Raw genomic sequence first — 19,195 nt, 5'->3', positions numbered from 1 at the left:
ATCTACAAACAAAGAGAGGAAAACGAAAAGTTTATCCAGTCAGAATTTATTCCTTGATGCTTACAAGCGAAGCGTGACAACTGTTTCACAAATCGCATGCCCGAAGCAACGCGTGAGTTTGAGCTCCACCCCGTCAGGCCTTCAGAATTTCCACAGAATCCCTCAACACTGCAAATGAATGGGCAACTAAAGTCAGATTGTTAGATTCATCAGCCAATCAGATTGATTTATTTGTTCTTGGTGGGTGTGATCTTTAGGATATGTCCCGATCGAGGCCTTCTAGCTGGCCTTGAGTGACGCAATCACGCTTTAAGTGACGTAATTTGAAAGCGATGAGCGCGAGATCTATAGTCCACTGTCGTTACTGCTGCTATCGCCATTGAGAAAGGGATCCTTATGGATTTAAAAACACAAGATGTTCTGCATGACCGTGTGATTGCTTAATTTATTAATCAGGAAAGGAGGACTGATTTTCACTTCAAGTAAATTGGTAAGTGCTTTTTGCATTGTTATAGAAACAGGAGTTTTATAGGTGTAAATTAGGCTGCTTGAGCATTCAGTGTCAGATCAAGTTTTAAAAGTAGTGCTGCATTCCATTCAACTAGGAAAGTCGGATTTTACAACTTCCTACTAGGAAAAGTTCAATGGAATGCATCTTGAAGTCAAAATTAGAACTTGTAGGCTCCTGCAGAAATTCTCAACTCCGATTTCACCGAAATGCAAGGGCATGATGTCACACAAACATGTTGACACTAAGGGAGATATACAAAGTAAGTGATAAACATTCACTTTATTAAGTAATACTGATAAATGAGTTTGTTTCCACATTACATGATATTAAAGCTTGTTTAACAAACGACTGCAGAAACAGGTGTATAAAACATTATAATCTCTTTTGATAATCGTACACCTGTAGCACAAATGCTAGCGCTGCAGCAATGTTTATCAGTTGGGTTGATAGGAGACATCTCTAATGAGTGTCAAACACCTGCTAAGCTAATGGCATTGCAGTTTTGTTTCCTTAAACGTCATCTTCCGAATATCGGGGAATGGAATGCATTTATGGTCGGAGATATCAAGTAGGAATATCTCAGATCCAAACTGAATGGAACGCAGCATAACAGTGCACCCTGACGAAACTGCAAATATTATTAGATAGATTTTTCCAGGTATTATAGACCTCCTTGGTAGATTCATATGAAAAATTACAATTTTTGAATGTCTGTTCAGGAGACGTTCATTTCACAAAACAGTCATGCTGCAGTTAAAATTAGGTTTGCTTGAGCATTAAGTGTCGTTTCAAGTTCTGGCTTTCGTGCGTGGACGTGTTTTTAAAATGTAAATTGGTATTACTAGTTAGCTGCGACATAATGTATGATGTCCAAAGGCATAGGGTGTCTTATTCATTGTGAAACTGTGTTTTCTTAATGGCATGAATCACACTGAAGGCCTAGACTTTTAATTCACGGCCCGCCACTGCTATTAATACATTATAAGCTGAGCACCAGGATTGCACCAAAAAAACATAATGGTGTCAGAACAGCCTCAAGCCAGAATTTTTGCAACAGCAACAACAGAGGTGATACCTTAGAAACTGAAAACAAGTGAGTGTTGTCATTTTCCAAAAGGATGAAAGACACTTATGGATTGAAAGGATCCATGCTCAGAAGTGTGTGTGCTTTAACAAGCGAAGGGATTAACTATGTAAAAGAACAAGGGGAGGTGTCGGCACAGGTGCCTATCACTGAAGCTCCACTGGCCAACTTCCAAACACACTCACGCATCTGCAGCTCCCCTCCCTTCCTCTGCGTGTCAGCGCACAAAGCCCTTGGGCTTGCTTACAATGAGAGCATCGCTGTCGCACCAAGAGAACACCTCGAAAAGCAAACATGGTCATGGCTGGCCACAAAAGCAACCAGGGAGCACTGCACTTTTATGCCCCTGAGTGCCTTGTAAGGGGCACAATGACTTGCAAACCTGGACAGCAGGTGTAACATTAAAGCACTGCTCTGATGTATTGTGGCTATCTATTCTCACTAGGATCTATATTTGCTTTCTCTTTGACTCTCCAATCACACCCAATAAAGCATTGTTTTTAAATGCAGAGGAAATTGCAGTGTTACGCTTTATCAGTTATGCTTATAGAGATTGAGGTACAGTTGTACTCTGCATCCCACTATTTATAAAAACATATTAAAAAAATATTACTATAACATCTATAATTAATTTTATATAATTTACAGTTTGTCCCCCTATAAAATATATATATATATATATATATATATATATATATATATATATATATATACATACATACACACACACTAACTATATGGACCTACAGTTAATTGAAACTGAAGTGTTCATTTACTCACTGAAAGGCTTTGCATTCAAGGCCAGTAGATGTCAGTATGCTCCACAGTATTGCTGTCTTACACATTGGCTTTCATAGCCAGTTAGATAAAAACATCTTTAAATTCTGCCTGAATTTAACTGTGTTCATGTCACAACAATGGTGCAGAACTGTTTCTTGTTGACCCAAATATGTGTGACTAAAACTGCACAACTGAAATTTATTGCTTTCTTTTCTGCTCAGTCATCTCAAACAAGGTCATCGATTTAAGCTGCGATTCTCTTTTGATGTCAACTGTGAACCTCAGTGTCAAGTGAACCTTTGAACTTTGTATAGCAGCTTTTGGTTTGAAGGCTTGCTCGCTCTGTGCTGCTGGTATGTTTTGATCAGCAGGACATTATGGTATTTTCCTCCACTTTCAACCTTGAAGGGCACATGCTTGGACTGGCTGGAGAACTGAACTCTCCTAAAGACCCTAGAGGGACCATGTGACACCAATTCTGTCATCAAGTGCTGTATCCCTCGCAATCCATTCTCCTCCTTTCCTATGTCTTAATGTTTGCATTTATGCTATTAGACTGGAGCAGAAGAGAGGCAAGGGATTGGCTAAAGAAAATGAACATGTTGATGATTGCCATTTGGCATATCCTGCTGCGCCGGTGAGCTGTGTGTCTTTGTGGAGGCCGTTTGCAGAATTAGGAGTGAGTTGGAGGCGTTAAAGCTAGGGATAATGAGAAGGCAAACAGGATTATTGACAGAGACACAAAGGGAGCTTTGGAGGTGTCTCCACCTGCTGTGTGAATGTAGCACACACTCCCAGTGCACTGGGAGGTACATACGATCAACTCAAATTTGGTTGAAGCTGTTAACCCTATCGGGTTTGAACAGATGCTTAACTGTCAAGCTGCAGATTTTGGAATCACATACAATATCTCTGGAGTCATTTGACCCAGATAAAACCACCTCTTTTCCATTACCCCCTATTTTTTTGTGCGTACTTTATTTTAACACGCCATCATTGTCTGTTAATTGGCTTTCATTTGTGACCCACTTTTTGCCTGTGAGGCCTCTGCTCCACTGTTGTGCAATTCTAGTCATGTGTCCAATTATACCATGAAGCGGGGAGGATGGACAGTGCATCCCTGAGTTTGCCGACTGGATCGTTACACCATCTCTAATTACCTTCCTCTTCAGAAAGGCCAAGGTGTCACCGATGTGCTCATTTCACCCTGTCATTCTTTTCCCCTTCACTGAACGTCAGCACCTTGGTAAACCAGTTCCCCCACACCATTAGCTTATTCATTTGTAGACGGGGTGCTGTCCATCAACACTTCTGCACACCTGCTCCTTGCCTCTTGTAGTCATAATTAAGCAACTGGATGCACACTTCTGTTTACGATCTGTGAGAGTCTTGCGAAGATTTACTTGCCACTAAGTGGATGATATTTAAGTTTGCAAATGGTGTGAGTACATCTGTTTTTGAGTCTCATCTGATCTAGTACCAGCTTTGCTAAGCTGTCCACACTTCTGGAAGCCTCCTGCAATCAACAATGCAAACACAAGCAAATATCTCTCCTTTGTATCAGGCAAATAACTTGTCTGTCCTAGCAGTTTCCACTGAAAATGCTTTGTGTATCGAGACAGGCCATTGTATTTTGACGTACTCTGGAGGATTTTGGATTTTAAAGTGTAAGGAAAGATTATGAGGGCGTCTGGCTGGAGTGGCAAAGAAAATGAAAAGAAAGCACACACTTCAAACCCCCAAAACTAATTGAGTGTCTAAAACAACATGGTTTCCCAGGGTACTTGCTCGCTGTTCCATAAGTGTGAGCTAACAACTCCCTGTCAGCAGACGGTGTGTCCTGTCAGTACCCATGTTTAGTCTAGCATAACCTTTAGGGCCCAGATTCATCTCTTGACTTTTTTTCCTGTTTGAAATAGCACAAAATATAACTTTTATAGGTTTTAGAGCAATAAAATCAAGCAAAAATGACTATTTTTGCTAGTAGTGGTGGGATCAGTTTCGGTGTTCCCTTCACGCAGTAAATCGTGTTTGCTTGTATCTGATTTTAAATAACAAACAGTTATTGTTTTTCTAATGACAACAGAATAAAAATGATTGCGAGTCACGCAGTTCTGGCTTATGGATGTCGTCTCCTCTGCTCTACTCCATAAAAAAAGACTCTGGTTTGATAACTCCACATAATCGTGCTCATGAACAAAAATTTTATTGCCAACAGTCAGTATTTGAGTGACTAACAGTTTAGCCACTTTAAAACTCAAAGTTTAGAGTGCTTTTTTATATTAGGAATTGGATTACTAATGGCAGCAAAGGTATTACTGCTAAAAAACAGAGAAAGCCGACGGATTCCCCTTCTCACACATGCTGTCACTTGAACAAAAGAGTTGTGCTTTCTCTCACTCTTGTGCTCACGGCACATACACAAACACACAGCACAAAAACCAATAGGGGCAGAAGCTATGAGAGTAATCCAAAGAGCAAACAAGGGTGGGGAGCAGTGAGACGTGAGTGTAGCAGTGAATTTGGGGAGAGGTTAAAGATCCAAATGCCTGTTTGTATGTGTGTTTAGTATATTATTCTACAGTCTAAATCAAGACACCTTAAACACTGCTGTTGGATTTAAATAAGCTAAAACTGGCCACTGCCTTATATTTGAAGACAGATGTATTTATTATTTATAAATGTTTGTGTGTTTTCAGTCCATGACATGATTTTTCAATCATCTTTGTCCATGACCAGATTGTTTATCATGCATGTTTAGTAGTACAGTGACAGGTTGTCAATTAAGCCTGCACTTTAGACACTCTACACCAGTCCACTCTTGTGAGACAAGGATGTTTGCTGGTTCAATCCGGATGAGAATGAAGAATTGAAGGAGACAGGCTGTTGCGTCAGTTAGGGGATAGAGAAACTTAACCGACTTGTTTTTGCCCTTTAGCTAATTTATAAACTAATCAAACTGGCCTAGAGAGTATGACCTAATAGATCAGTGCAAGTCTAACGTATTTGCTTTTTTGTGCCTTTGCACTGGACCTTAAAAGGTGTCAATGATAAAGTGTTTTGTTGGAATTTGACTGTATAAATAAAGTAGGATTGCAGTTTTGTGTAGCTTTTCTTTTGTATCAGCAATATTTGGCCTGTTGCAGCAAACTAGTCAAACTGAGCTGCCCTGGAAATCATGGGGAAGTTAATGATGGTTTGATTATTAAACTGCATTGTGTGACTTTGATTTGATGACCCCAATTTATACTGTCTAGTTAATTTATCTTTTTTTGTGGACCTACCTTCTTTTTGAAGTGATGCTAATTGGGTAATTCTCTATGTGGTTATTGGTGATATGTTCTTTTATATTTAGAAAGATGGAAATAGCCTCACCCATGCAGATAATCAAAATGTCAACCATCCGCTGTGCATTCAGTTAGTAATGCTGTTTAAAGAGGTGGGGGAAGTTTATGCCCTGTGGAATGGGCTGATGTGCCAAGTTTCTGATATTTCATGACCAATGATAGTATATCAAATTCATTGAAATGCCCACTGCTCCAAAGACTTATGGCACTAATCGCCCTTTGAACCCTGCCGCTCCCCTTTCTAGCATAATATCAGGTGTTTAGATTGTGAGATCACATACTTAAATTCTTCTTTGACACATTTGTCGCTTCTTCTGGATTCCAAACCATAATGTACATGCGTTGACATGCCTTGCATTTGTGAATTTGGTGGGGAAGATGACAAGATAAAGACCTGGGCCATGAATAGAGGTCACTGAGGATATGACTTAGATAGGTGTGTATTCAGCATTCAAAAATGGTTTCTTCAATATTTGTTTTCTGACTCTGTGGAGCTCTTTACAATATGGTCCCAGTTCTTTAAAGGAGAGAAAGGACTAAGTCATTTGTGGAACCTCAAAAAATTAAAGATACTGTTTCATAATCAATGTCTTTAGTATTCCTACAAGGAGAACAAAGTCATACTGCTGTGTCCATATCAGCAGGAAGATTAACAAGGAAAGTGGCAAACGAAAGACCATGTCAAAAATTATGTCTCACTGTTACTTGCTCTCGCCCTTGTTCTCTAGTGCTTTTAGCTTGACCTGAATAAGACTCTTTGTCCTCAAATTCTGTCTTAATTAATGAAAGAGGCTGTGTAATTGGATTTCTTTTTCAGTGGTTTATGCAAGGGATTGTCATAGTGCTGTTTATTTAGCTTAGGTAGTGTCTTCTCATGCCATGTCAGTCACAAAATTTCTTGACATATTGGAGTTGCATATTGGTTGCAGTTTCACTTTCAGCAGTAATGGTCATGGTTGATTTCACTACTAAATTAGCATTCTTCGTTTTCAATGCGTTTTCATGCTGTGTACAGCTTGTCAAAAGTCCAGGTTTTTCTATAGGATAGAAGAAGGAAGGGAGGGGAGCTGCAGATGCGTATGGATATTGGTACAGTATGTCAAATGAGAGACGTGGATATTTTAACCTCCATTGAATAGTTCATTGTTTTATCCAATCATAGTTGACTAAAGGTGACACCTTGCCTTTATCTTACACTGAGATGTGTAGCTATACAATACCATTGGTAACTGAGCAGTTATCCTAAGTTCAGAAATTGTGAATGGACACTTTCATAGTTATAACCCTGCATCTCCTATGGTGAGGAGAACACTGTAGTAACCAGGTTGCTCACCAATCAATTTAACACTGACCACAAACACTACTATTCTCACAAATGTCACGAAACTCAAACATTCCAAACATCATCATCATTGTTAATCTTTTTTATTGTTGGTGTTTTTATTTTTTATTTTATTTTTTTGTAAATACTACTATAATAGTTTGCAATATGATATTTTTTTCATGATTTAGCTTTTTTTCTTTTTTGATATATATAATTGTAGAGAGCTTAACCAACAATAATGGCAACAATGTTTGCATTGAGACATCAGTCATTTGGCAGACAGTTATCTGTGCCATCAGAAAACAATCTGTAGACTGGCATCTCTTGTTCAAGAGCTGATTCCACAGCAATGTAGCACGTTTGCCCTTCCCTGCAGCCCTCTGGGGCATTTTACACTTACACTCAATCTAAAGAGTGTCACTAGTTTCCTGATTTTGCAGTTCTGACAAAGATTTCATGTTTTTACCATTTGGAGATTTGAACCAATTGTTTGAGTTTGGTGTTTATGTCTGGTGAATGATGTTGATAGGTTGTTTTGGTGGCTCTGTCTAATAGTTTTAATATTAGAAACAAAGCTATTATTGGCAAAAAGTTAAGCTATTTTATTTTCCTGTCTCTTTGTGCCATTTTAATAAGTTATATTTTAACAAGAATTATTGTGTTAAGCAGCTGCCAGGAAATAGAGGTCCATCTCCATGAATAAAATTGAGGTAAAGCTTTCCTGTCAGGAAATATTTAAGGCCTCTTCATCACAATTATCTTCATAATGACCATATCTGCCCCCGATTCCTGGGCACGTATCTTCAAATGTGTATTCTCATGGGTTCCGCAGAGTGTATTTTCATAGTTAAGCGGTGTCCAGCATGCGTAACCTGGATTCTTCCCATTAGCTATAATTAAGGTCATTTGAATTGGAGACTTGACTGCAGTTCTGCTTGGGCAAATGCAGCAGAGCAGTGTCGGCCAAATTAATGCCCTACGCAGAGTTCCGCGATCGTGTGGGTGGGGAAGAGGCGATAATACCCCCACCCCAGCAGCCTTGTTTGCATAGCCCCTCTGCAAACATACAACCACCCACAGCACAGTAGGTGTGGCCAGCAGAGCCAAATAGTGGCATGAACAAGATAAAATGTACATGGACACCAGTTGTGACAGCACAGCCTGTCACTAATCTTGTGACCTTTCATACGTTTTTTACATACCCACCATTCTTTTAGTGCCTCAGAGGTGTCCAAGCACGCAGGTAAACGTTGTATTACCCTTCCTTCGTTCCGAGCCTGAATGCTGACATAATTTCTTCTGACCCTCCAATAAGTGCTACAGTGTATGTGATTTGCCACTTTATCTGTTTTGCTTGGCTGCACATCAAATGGAGGAACATTAATGCAGCTGTTCCACAGTATGCTGCCCTTATACTGTGGATCTTACCTGTATCTGTAATCTTTCCTTGTTTTTCCTTAATTACTTCTGGAGGAAATCACGACAAACTTGAGGGCATGAAAAGTCACCTCCACAAGGCTAAGCAGAAAATCCCCAGCTAAAAATTATGTACAGTGTTGAGCTTTAAAGGGATAGTTCACCCAAAAATGAAAATTCTGTCATTCATTCCTCATGTTGTTCCAAACCTATATGACTTGAGATGTTAGGCAGAATGTCAAAAAATGACTCCTATTCCTATTGAGTAAATACCACTGCTTTAATGAAGACAGTGGTCATTGTTTATTTCTTAGTTTCACATAGTTTTTTTAATAATTTGGGGGAAAAGGATGTATCAAGTAATTTTTATTTGTATAGTGCTTTTCAAAACACACATTTCAGTGCAGCTTTACAGAAAATTATGCTTTAACATAAAAAACTGTAATATATCTACTGATTGTCTTCGAGTCATAATAGTGTGGTTTAAAAAAAAAACATGATTGTAAATGGCGCCTTAAAATAAATAATAAAAAATAATTATATTTATATTTAGGACCCCAGTGAGCAAGCTTAAGGTGACTGGCAATAAACGTAAAACTCCATAAGATGTTGGTTAATGGAGAAAAATAGCCTTGGAGGCCAGTTACCCTCTGGCTAAACAGCATGAATATAATGCTAATATTAGTTATTTATGTGTAGTACAAGTCAAGATTTAAAATTAGTAAAATAAGTAAGTGTTAGGGGCCAATATTTTATAAAAAAGCTTTTATATAAACTTTTAGATTAATTATTAAAGTCTTAGAATTTACATTCTTATTTAACTGTGGAAGTGCAAATAGATTCATTGTCCTTTTGTTTTTTGGCTAATGAAGGCTGCAGTTAATTTATAATCAAGTATCCTGTGACCTTTATTATATGTCCTTGTCCTGTATAGCTTTTCCACAGTCCATCTTTTTGTAGGTGTCTTTTCAAGTAAACACCTGTCCTGACCAAGATGTCATATCAGCTCAGGACAGCTTTACGAAAGCCAGTAGGGATGAGCGTCAAATCACCTGTAAAGACTCTTTAACTGAGGACCTTTATCCTCTAGTTTGCCTTCCATTTCAGGTTTAGGGCCCTTTCAGTGCTACAAGTTGGCATAGCTTTTGGGCAGTGGCTCCTGAAAAGGCCATTTGTCCTTTTACAAATTAAAATTGTATAGAGTCTTATGTTGCTTAATTCGTACTGAAATTCCAGATGCCTAGGTTGTTTATATACTGGACACATTTGTTACTTATAATATGTTAGGGTCTAAATCAAATCGCTGTGTTCTTTTAAAAGAAAGCAAAATATTAAGTATTGTTTCAAATTATGGACCTAATGCTAGGTATATTCTGTATATTAATGAATTTTATTTCTCTATGCATAATTTGTCTGTAGTCTTGTGTCTCTAATATAAGTCCTTGATTTTCTTTCATGACTTTCAATCTCTATGTTATGCTTTTTTTAGTTCTTGTTTAACTTTTTATGCTACATAGATTCCAGGACATAGCCCTCATTCCTTCAATGGGTCAGATAAAGAAATAAAACTGATTGCGTATGCTGCTAACTTGGACCTGTGAGTTTTTCAGTAAGCCCACAGGTGGACGTGGCAGATGACTCATAAATCCGATCTGCTTTTGTTTTATTTTTATTTGCCCAGTGGATCTGGCTAATTTACATTACAGGCTTTGTTGGCAAAGCGTGCAAAATGACAAACAAGGTTGTATTGTGCTCATCCCCCTCCTTCTTTAGCCAGGTAATCACTCTTAGATGATCTTATCCCCTTTACCTGCTTTGTCAGTCAATGGTGGCCTGATCTTCCGTAAGCTGTATTTGTCAAACTACACACTTGATCTGTGTGCAGGCATCAGCTGGAGGTGAGGTCTCGAGAGTCAGATAATCTCAATTGGGATTTTCTTGAGGACACATGTATTAGCCAGAGGCTTTGCATTTGCTTTTTCCTGGCTAATCGCTAGATCTTCCCTCACAGTATATGGGATTGTGAGCTTCTCCTGGGAACAATAGTAAATTGGTAAAGGTGATTCTAGGATAGTCATGTCCCATGTTGTAATAAAACCAAAGACTCATTGCATATAATGCACTTTTTTTCTCACTTTCATGTATCTTAGTTTCTATTTAAAGTACAGCAGACAAATGTTGATCTTCTAGCCATGTCATTTTAACTGATTTTTCTTTGCAAACATGGGGAAGTGAAAAGCTCTTAAGCATTTAAACGTTACGTTTGCATTTAAGAATCACATTCCTCATTGATTATTTTTTTTATGGATAACCAGTAATGGGTAACTTCAAGATAGGTTAACAACGTTTTTATAAAATTATTTGTTCTTGATCTCCATGGGTCTGCAGTAACCGTATTCTGCCAGTAGAGGGGATTGTCACTCCAGATGGTTGTGAAGTTGCAGGCAGCCATTCTCTTCTCCCTATACACAATACCCTGCCTATATGAATAGAACTTTTCATTTAGGCAGTGTACAGTCCACTCCAGACAGCCCCTGTTGAGTCTTTTCTGTCAAGAACTCTTCAAGAGTTCATTCATTTGTTATTTTGGTCAAGTAAATGGAATTTGTGTTGTAGCAACAGAACTGGTACATGTGAGGGAAGTATAAACAGTGCCTCAAGGCTTAAACAAATTGGTTTACCACTTACTTAAATGACTAATGCCTAAAAGGAAAGGTGATGTGGGAGTCAAAGACTTGTACCTGTCTAATTTCTAAGCTGCCGTGTAACAGAAGTGATATTAGTTGAGATATTGAGGATTTTAGTTTTGTTATAGGAGTCACATCAAGACCACACCGATCTCCCCATTACTTAAAACGGATGATACACCTTCTCAAAACAACCAATACCCAATTATGGGCCTGGTCTTCTCACTGAAGAAACTGATCTCTTTTCTTTGCCCAGTAGAGTAGCTGTACTACAGATAAAAGACAGAAGCTAGCAGACTACACTTTCTAATCAATTATTGGTCACTAATAGGTAGGGGTGTAACGGTACATGTATTTGTCCCGAACCGTCACGGTACTGACATTATGGTTCGGTGCATGCAGTCAGAAGAAGAATACATCTGAGTCAGTCACAGGCGATCCACACTCCAATCCAGAAGGGGGCGCACACGGTAATGCTAATTTGCTAACCGTCACAACAGGAAAAAGAGCAGAAGAAGAAGAGACCTTCTATGCACCAACGCAAAGCTGTGTCTCGTTTGGAAGGCTGCATGCTAGGTAGGATGTGTCCTTTGAAGGCTGCAGTATACCGAGTGTCCTCCTTTAAACAAATCTCATTTAAACGAGACGGCCTTCGTAGGACGAATGGAAACGGAACGTAAAATGGTTGCAATGACAGCATGCCACACTTTAACAAGCGCGAGCACTTTGAGTGAGAAGGAGAAAAGTCCCTCTGGAAGGGAATGTATGAGGTACATTTTAGGAGAGTTATAATGTAAAGACAAAAGAAAATAGATTTTACAGGTGTACTTTTAGTCTAATACTTTATTTTAATTATATTTTAATATAATTGTACATATTATATACTCTGCATCCATCTACTGAGGTACTTCAACTTGGGAATTAACATTACTTGCATTTGAACATCATATTTATGGGCAAATTGGCATTTTCTTTTTTTAGACATTTCCGTTGAAGCAAAGAATTGTGGGCTGTGAGTGCCCACGAAGGATACACCTCATGCATCCTCCGAATTCCCATGAAAGAAGGTCGCATTTGAAGGCTACATTCGGAGTGTCCTACTCGCTTTTTTCAACGAGACAGCCTCGATGATGTATGTGGCCAACAAATGCGACCTCCGGAGGACGCAGCCTTCCAAACGAGAGACAGCCCAAGAATGGCTTCTCCTAATGCATACGTTTTATTTTTCATTATTCTATTTATTATGTACTTTTATAACACAAGAGATGCTTTTCAGTTTTGTAGCTGATTGTGACCAAATACCTTTTGTACTTTATCAGCCCTACAAAAAATTATGACCTATGCAAGAGTGCATTCTGTTTACTGCTTAGTGCTTAATACACTAAAGGAGGCTGTACTGTACCAACTACCTCAGGGGGTACTAAATGCCGCTAGGTGGAACAAACTGTAATTTGCACTACTGTCTGTTCAAAATAAATGGAAAAAAACCTAGCATTTGTGATTTGTTGCTTTTTCCTGTTGTACCGAACTCGTATCGAACCGTGACCCCAAAACCGAGGTACGTACCGAACCGTGACTTCTGTGTACTGTTACACCCCTACTAATAGGTCATGTATAAACTGCAAGAGCCTTTTTTGCCGGTTGGTTTACACTGTGTAGCACTTCATAATCTTGTTTCAGCACACTCAAGGATGCTGTGGGGGACTTGAGAAAAGGGCCTCCCTTGGTGCATTAGCAGCTGACTGGATGTCTAGACTCAATAGGAACTCAGAGCAAAGAGGTGGAGTATTGGACATCTGAACTACGCAAAAGCTTACACAACTTTTCACGCTTTGTATAAATACAGATTACATTCTTTCCCTTACTACATGCATACAAATGTTCACACGCTATGCGATTGGCAAGCTTTAATAAATGCAACAAATGCAATGCATAGTGAGGTAATTTGTAGAGTATGCATTTGTAGTCTCGAATTCCCACTGCAAAAGTTTTTGTGATGATATTCTGTTTTTCAAAAACATGTATTTCAGTGAATAATGAATTTGGGTACAGTTCAATATTGCTCGCTCTGCAAAGTTTAGTTGTAACTGGTTACATAGTCATATACAGTGTGTCAATAGGAAATATTCATTTTAGACTCCCAAACATTTATTTTGCAAATAGAATAGAAGAACAAGGAGCCCTTCAACAGTTGGCATGGTCCGCACAGAGCCCCCCACTGAATATTGAGTCAGTTTGGGATTACAAGAAGAGACAGAAGCAATTGAGACAGCTGAAATAGATTGAAGAACTGTGGCAAATTCTCCAAGAAGCTTGGAACATCCTATCTGCCAACAACCAAAGAAAACTGTATCCAGGTGTACCTAGGAGAATTGGTGCTGTTTTGAAGGCAAAGGTGGTCACACCAAATATTGATATAGCTTTTTTTATGTTTACTGGACTTTGTATGATGTTAATTGATTAAATGAAAACTATTTATGGCATTATTTATGAAGACATCCTCACTATGCCACATTTTTCCCAAGTGCCTAAAACTTTTGCACAGTTCTGTGTATATATATATTAGTGGCGAATTCTCAGGGCCAGCAAAGCCTTCTCAGCTGGCCTAACATGCCAAATAAATATTTTTTCATCCTTTCATTCGGTCACATTTTACCTATGTATTTTTAAACGCTTTCCACTCTTAATCTACAAACAAAGAAAAATGAAAAGTTTATCCAGTCAGAATTTATTCTTTGATGCTTACAAGCAAAGTGTGACAGCTGTTTCACAAATCACATGTCCAAGCCCCAAGCCGAAGCAGTGCATGAGTCTGAGGTCCACCCCCTCAGGCCTTCAGAATTTCCACAGAAACCCTCAACAGTGCAATTGAATGCACATCTAATGTCAAATTGTCAGATTCATCAGCCAATCAGATTGATTTATTTGTTCTTGTTGGGTGTGATCTTTAGGATATGTCCAGGTCGAGTCCTTGCTGGCCTTGAGTGACACAATCACGCTTTAAGTGATGTATGTCATTTGAAAGTGAAGAGCATGAGATCTTGCTGACGAGTCGGCTGGACTGCCGCTATCGTCGTTGAGAAAGAGATTCTTATGGATTTATAAACCTGAGATGTTCTGCATGATCGTGTGATTGCTTAATTTATTAAACAGGAAAGGAGGACTGATTTTCACTTCAATCAAATTGGTAAGTGCTTTTTGCATTGTTATAGCAACATCAGGAATTTTCTAAGTGTAAATTAGGTTGCTGGAGCATTCAGTGTCAGATCAAGTTTTGAAAAGTTGTGCTGCGTTCCATTCAACTCGGAAAGTCGGATTTTACAACTTCCTACTAGGAAAAGTGCAATGGAATGCATCTTGAAGTCAGAATTAGAACTTATAGGCTCCTGCAGAAATTCTCATCTCCAATTTCGCTGAGATGCAGAGGCATGATGTCACACAAACATATCGACACTCAGGGAGATATACAAAGTAAGTGATAAATATTCACTTTATCAAGTAATGTCGATAAATGAGTTTGTTTCCACATTACATGATATTAAAGCTTGTTTAACAAACAACTGCAGAAACAGGTGTATAAAACATAATCTCTTTTGATAATCGTACACCTGAAGCACAAATGCTAGCGCTGCAGCATTGTTTATCAGTTGGGTTTCTAGGAGACATCTCTAATGAGAGTCAAACCCCTGCTATGCTAACGGGAGCGAGGAATGGAATGCATTTATGGTCGGAGATATCATGTAGGAATATCCCACATCCAACTTGAATGAAACGCAGCATAACTGTGTACCCTGATGAAATGAAATTTATTGCAAGCAAAATTTAAATCACAAATATTATTAGATAGATTTTTCCAGGTATTATAGACCTCCTTGGTAGATTCATATGAAAAATTATGATTTATGAATGTCTGTTCAGGAGACAGGCAGTTTCACAAACTGTCATGCTGCAGTTAAAATTAGGCTTGCTTGAGCATTAAGTGTCGTTTCAAGTTCTGGCTTTCGTGAGTGGATGTGTTTTTAAAATGTCAATTGGTATTACTAACTGTGACATAATGTATGATGCCCAAAGGCATAAGGTGTCTTATTCATTGTGAAACTGTGATTTCTTAATAGCATGAATCACACTGAAGGCCTAGACTTTAAATGCATGGCTTGCCACTGATATACGTGTATATGTATATGTGAATATATATATATATATATATATATATATATATATATATATATATATATATATATATATACACACACACACAGTTGAAGTCAGAAGTTTACATACACTTAGTTTGAAGTCATTCAAAAAAAATTTAACCACTCCACAGATTTCATATTAGCAAACTAAAGTTTTGGCAGGTCGTTCTGATATCTACATTGTGCATAACACGAGTCATTTTTTCAACAGTTGTTCACAGACAGATTGTTTCACTTTTAATTGACTATATCACAATTCCAGTGGGTCAGAAGCTTACGTACACTATGTTAACTGTGCCTTTAAGCGGCTTGGAAAATTCCAGAAAATGATGTCAAGCCTTTAGGCTGTTAGCCAATTAGATTCTGATAGGCTAATAAGTCAATTGAAGGTGTACCTATGGATGTATTTTAAGGGCTACATTCAAACTCAGTGCCTCTTTGCTTGACAAAGGAAAATCAAAAGAAATCAGCCAAAACCTCAGAAAAAATTTTCGGACCTCCACAGGTCTGGTTCATCCTTGAGCAATTTCCAAACACCTGAAGGTACCACGTTCATCTGTTCAAACAATAGTATGCAAGTATAAACACCATGGGACCACGCAGCCATCATACCGCTCAGGAAGGAGACGCATTCTGTCTCCTAGAGATGAATGTAGTTTGGTACGAAAAGTGCAAATCAATCCCAGAACAACAGCAAAGGACCTTGTGAAGATGCTGGAGGAAACAGGTAGACAAGTATCTATATCCACAGTAAAACGAGTCCTGTATCAACATAAACTGAAAGGCTGCTCAGCAGGGAAGATGCCACTGCTCCAAAACTGCCATAAAAAAGCCAGACTACAGTTTGCAAGTGCACATGGGGACAAAGATCTTACTTTTTGTAGAAATGTCCTCTGGTGTGATGAAACAATAATTGAACTGTCTGGCCATATTGGCCACCGTTATGTTTAGAGGAAAAAGGGTGAGGCTTGCAAGCTGAAGAACACCATCCCAACTGTGAAGAATGGCGGTGGCAGCATCATGTTGTGGGGGTGCTTTGCTGCATGAGGGACTGGTGCACTTCACAAGATGGATGGCATCATGTGGAAGGAAAATTATGTGGATATATTGAAGCAACATCTCAAGACATAAGCCAGGAAGTTAAAGCTCGGTCGCAAAAGGGTCTTCCAAATGGACGATGACCCCAAGCATACCTCCAAAGTTGTGGCAAAATTGCTTAAGGACAACAAATTCAAGGTATTGGAGCAGTCATCACAAAGCCCTGACCTCAATCCAATAGAAAATTTATGGGCAGAACTGAAAAAGTGTGAGCAAGCAAGGACGCCAACAATCTTGACTCAGTTACACGAGTTCTGACTGGAGGAATGGGCCAAAATTCCAGCAACTTATTGTGAGAAGCTTGTGGAAGGCTACCCAAAAGGTTTTACCCAAGTTAAACAATTTAAAGGCAATGCTACCAAATACTAACAAAGTGTGATGAAAGAAATAAAAGCTGAAATCATTCTCTCTACTATTATTCTGACATTTCACATTCTTAATATAAAGTAGTGATCCTAACTGACTTAAGACAAGGAATGTTTTCTACGATTAAATGTCAGGAATTGTGGAAAAACTGAGTTCAAATGTATTTGGCTAAGGTGTATGTAAACTTCTGACTTCAACTGTGTGTGTGTGTGTGTGTGTGTGTGTGTGTGTGTGTGTGTGTGTGTATGTATACATATATATATATATATATATATATATATATATATATATATATATATATATATATATATATATATATATATAAAACTTAGATTTAACGAGTAGTATTTGGATGGTCGTGATCCTAACATGGCAGCCCCCATGAGGGGACCTTCTCATTGTAGAATAAAACAGTTTTTATAAGGCTACTGATGTGACTGGAGTCTCCATCTCATGCGAGTGCTTACGATTTTATACGCGTTTCAAAATTACAATAAAGTTTTTAAGGAGTACTACTTTTTTAATGAGTGCACCTTTAATTTGCTGAGGTTTAAAATCTCAAAACTACTATTTTTTTCTGGCTGCCGTTAAGTCTCTCTCGCGCATATGCTAAGTCTCACGGTTTCTGTAATTTCAGAAATCCCTGCATGACCAATCACAATTCATTATATTTTATGGAAATAGTTATGTTTCTACTTATTTTTGATATCAGTTATCTAAATTAGGGTTTTGTTGTTATATTTTATGTAGTTTAGTTAATGTTACTTGCATTATTTTAGTGTCACATGTGTTACCATGATGGTGTTTGTGTGAGTGACACTGAGCACTGTCTCTTCATGTGTATTGGTCATTGCTCCATCATGTGGCCTTCTACTATGGTGTTTAACAATACATTTTAAAGTGAAAAGCAGATTTTTATAGTTTCAGAAGGTTAGTATATTAAATATATATATACTGTATATACACATTGGCAAGAAAAGGTATGTGAATGCTTTGGAATTACCTGCATTTATGTGTACATTTCTCTTAAAATATGTTTTGATAATCTAATTTACAATAATGAAAAAACACAATCTGTTTTAACTAATAAAACACAAATTAATGTATTGTTCTTTTACATATTGAATACATCATTCAAACATTCACAGTGTAGGTTGGAAAATGTATAAATGAGCTCCTAGGCTAATGATGTCCACAAAGCTAATTAGAGTCAGGATTTGGCAAACCTTGCATCCAGTTAATGAAATAAGATTGGAGGTGTGAGTTAGAGCTACTTTGACTTATAAAAAGCACTCAAACATTTTGAGCTTCCTATACACAAGAAGCATCTGCTGACGTGGACCATGCCTCGCAAAAAAGATCTTAGAAGACCTACGATCAAGAATTGTTGCTTTGCGTAAAGCTGGAAAGGGTAACACAGTTATCTCGAAGAGCTTAGATATTCATCTGTCCACAGTTAGAAAAAAATTATATAAATGGAAACGATTTAGTACTTTGGCTACTCTTCCTAGAAGTGGTCCAGCCAAGTTGACTCAAAGAGCACACCACAGAATACTTAATGAGGTAAAAAAAGAACTAAAGACTTTAAGGAATCATTGGAACTGGTTAATATCTCTGTTCACGAGTCTACTATATGGAAAACATTAAACAGACATGGTGTCCATGGCAGGACACCACGAAGGAAGCTGCTGCTTTCCAACAGAAACATTGCTGCGTGCCTGAAGTTCGACAAAAAACACCTTGACACTCCACAATGCTGCTGGGACAGTGTTTTGTGGACTAATGAAATTAAGGTTGAATTTGTTGGAAAGAAAATGCAGCATTACGTATGGCCTAAAAGGGGCACCGCATACCAACATGAAAACATCATCCCAACGGTGAAGTACGGTGGAGGGAGCATAATGATTTGGGACTGTTTTGCCTGGACCCCTTGCCATCATCGAGGGGAAAATGAATTCCCAAGTTTATTAAGATATCCTACATGATGATGTCAGGGTGGGTGTGTGCCAGCTGAAGCACAGTAGACGTTGGGTGATGCAGCAGGACAATAACCCTAAACATCGAAATAATCCACTACAAAATGAAAAAGAAAAAAGAAAATCCTCCTTTTGGAGTGGCCTGTCAGAGCCCAGTCCTTAACCCAATAGAGATGCTGTGGAATAACCTCAAGAGAACCGTTCACACCAGACATCCTTAGAATATGGCTAAACTGAAACAGTTCTGTAAGGAAGAATGGTCCAAAATTCCTTCAGAATGATATGCAGGTCTAATCCACAGCTTGTGTTCACTTTTTCCTGTGAATGTTTAATGTGACGTTTTCAATAAAGACATGACAGATTATAATTGTGTGTGTCGTTAGTTTAAGCACATTGTGTTTGTCTATTTGTGA

The 19,195-nt window shown here is 38.3% G+C and overlaps 1 protein-coding gene across 2 annotated transcripts in view; it reads left to right on the top strand.

Annotated features, from left to right (window-relative positions):
• Positions 1–19,195, top strand: part of brip1 (BRCA1 interacting helicase 1) — a 100,221-nt gene that overhangs the window by 67,337 nt on the left and 13,689 nt on the right. The window contains exon 22 of one of the 2 annotated variants that reach the window (XM_051665378.1): positions 12,830–13,789. The exons of the other annotated variant lie outside the window; for it this stretch is intronic. The gene's annotated coding sequence lies outside the window, so the exon portion shown is untranslated. Of the gene's footprint in view, positions 1–12,829; positions 13,790–19,195 lie in introns of those variants that run through there. 2 annotated transcript variants of the gene reach the window in all.

The sequence above is a fragment of the Myxocyprinus asiaticus genome, chromosome 31 (genome assembly GCF_019703515.2).
Source record: "Myxocyprinus asiaticus isolate MX2 ecotype Aquarium Trade chromosome 31, UBuf_Myxa_2, whole genome shotgun sequence".
Taxonomy (NCBI): domain Eukaryota; kingdom Metazoa; phylum Chordata; class Actinopteri; order Cypriniformes; family Catostomidae; genus Myxocyprinus; species Myxocyprinus asiaticus.
This window is presented reverse-complemented; position numbering and strand designations above follow the sequence as displayed.